The sequence below is a fragment of the Henckelia pumila genome, chromosome 2, assembly GCF_033568475.1.
Source record: "Henckelia pumila isolate YLH828 chromosome 2, ASM3356847v2, whole genome shotgun sequence".
Taxonomy (NCBI): domain Eukaryota; kingdom Viridiplantae; phylum Streptophyta; class Magnoliopsida; order Lamiales; family Gesneriaceae; genus Henckelia; species Henckelia pumila.
In genome coordinates, this window is record NC_133121.1 from 86,887,732 (window position 1) to 86,890,023 (window position 2,292).

Here is a 2,292-nt window from a genome sequence, read left to right on the forward strand (position 1 = left end):
ATGACAACCGACACACCTGCAGGTTCTGCAATATTCACCTTATTCAGAGAAGCAACTTGTGTACTCAACGCAGACAGCTGTGCAGTGATGGATGTGAGAGGATCCACACTGTACACTCCCTTCTTGACTCCCATACATTCAGACGGCCATTGATAACTATTGATAGTCATTTGTTCAAGCATATCATAGGCCTGAATGGGGTCCTTGGCAAAGATAGTACCTCCAGCAGCAGAATCCACATACATCCTTGTGGGCGTATTCAACCCATTGTAGAAAAATTCTATTTCTTCTCAATCTGCAAAATTATGATTAGGACAACGCCGTAACAAATCTTTGTACCTTTCCCATGCCTCATATAACTGTTCTGAATCATGCTGTTGAAAGGTACTGATCTCAATATTCAGCTGGGTTGCCTTGGATGGTGGAAAGAACTTCTTTAAAAATTTCACAGCCATGCCCTCCCAAGTTGTTATGCTTCCTAACGGCAATGACTGCAACCAGCTCCGTGCCTTGTCCCTGAGAGAAAAAGGAAACAAGCGTAAACGTATTATATCCTCAGAAACACCATTTATTTTTACCGTATTAGTAATCTCTAAAAAGTTGCGCAAGTGCAAGTGAGGATCAGCTGTGGCAGTTCCATTGAATTGGTTCTGCTGAACCATGATGATTAAGGCCGGCTTCAACTCAAAGTTGTTGGCATTAATGGTCCCTCGAGCGATTCCAGAATAGTGAGCCTGGATCGTCGTCCTGAAGTGATCTTTGATTGGCACCAGAGGAGCTTGTTGTGCTTCTTCTTCAGCCATGTTTCTTAATTCTTCTCTTCTAAATCTTTTTAGAGCACGTGCAGTGCGCTCGATCTTCGGACCAAATAATAGAGAATTAGCACTTTGAGATCGTCGCATAGACTGCAATTAAAAATAAGAAGAAATTAATTAGTACTTAAAATAATATGAAATAAAAACTCTAAATTAAAACTTAGACTAATTGGTAACAAGACTAAACAAAATCAAAAATTACTCCCCGGCAACGGCGCCAAAAACTTGTTGTGAAAAATACTTGCAAGCGTACGAGTGTCAAGTTTTAATATAGTGAAAGAGAGAGTGTCGATCCCACAAGGAGTAATTTGAAAATATTCAATACTTGTAATTAAAATAGTCTTAATTTTATCTAGAAAATCAAACTTTGGAAATTTGCTGAACAATTAAATAAATAGTAAAGTTTGTAAAACGCGCACACACATAATCCTTAAGAGATTCTCAATCAGAGAGAAATAGTCTAGAGGTTTTGATTTCACCTGGTCTCAAAAATATTCATTCCTAATTAATCTATTTTCATGAGTTCATCTCAATTAATAACCAAGAACACATAGATTATACTATTTTCCTCTCCCGAGTATCAAATAGAATGTGTCAATCACAAATCGATTCCAATATCCCTATTAAAAATCTACTTGTAATGATATGTGTAAAACAATGTTCTTTCTAGGCTCTATTAAAGCTATAAGCTCTCCTGAGTCATATAAACAATTAATAGTGTGAATTCTATTGATCCTATTCTAAGTCCCCTCTCTCGAGTGCCGGATTCTGAATAAATACATCAACCTCTAGACATAAAAAGTTTAGTTCATACTCAAATTCATCTCAACACAAATCATGTTTAAGATTTCAAACATAATTCAATAATCAAAAAAAATAAATAAAGAAATAACAAAGCCGTAGTCTTTCTTCCGTGTCCGGTCGAAAAGTCTTCGTCTTCGTTCCAAACAATCTTCAATTCTTGATCCCAAAAACTCACAAAAGTGCTCTCAAGAATATTGTGTATTGGCGGCTAGATAGGGCGTTATTCAGTCTGAAAAATCCCTTAAATACTCTCCTAAAATTCGTCCAAACAAATTCCAAAGATATCCAAAAGTTTCCAAAATTACACAAACACCTCGTCACACATATAGCGACGCGCGGGCACGCCAGATCAGGCGCGGGCGCGCATAGAGCTCTGCCTCGAAACTTTCTTTTTACTAAATCATGCACGGGCGCACCTGAACCACGTGCGGGCGCGCATAGCTCTCTGACCCATTTCTCTCTTCTCTTCAGTTGACGCGCGGGCGCGCCAAGTCCAGGCACGGGCGCGCATAGACCTCTGGAAAAATTCACTTTTCTTCACAATCTTGAACCATCTAAACTATCTTCACCCTTTTCTTGACTCCCTTGATTCCATCCATCATAAATTAGATCTCTCTTGTATTTCTTGATATCCAACACCAACAACAACAAATTCCACATAATTCCGCTCGAA

The 2,292-nt window shown here is 38.6% G+C and overlaps 1 non-coding gene across 1 annotated transcript; it reads left to right on the forward strand.

Annotated features, from left to right (window-relative positions):
* Nucleotides 1-300: 300 nt before the first annotated feature.
* LOC140885904 (small nucleolar RNA R71) lies at nucleotides 301-406 on the forward strand. Its single transcript, XR_012151317.1, has one exon. It is a non-coding gene; the product is annotated as a small nucleolar RNA R71 (small nucleolar RNA).
* The last annotated feature ends 1,886 nt before the right edge of the window (nucleotides 407-2,292 follow it).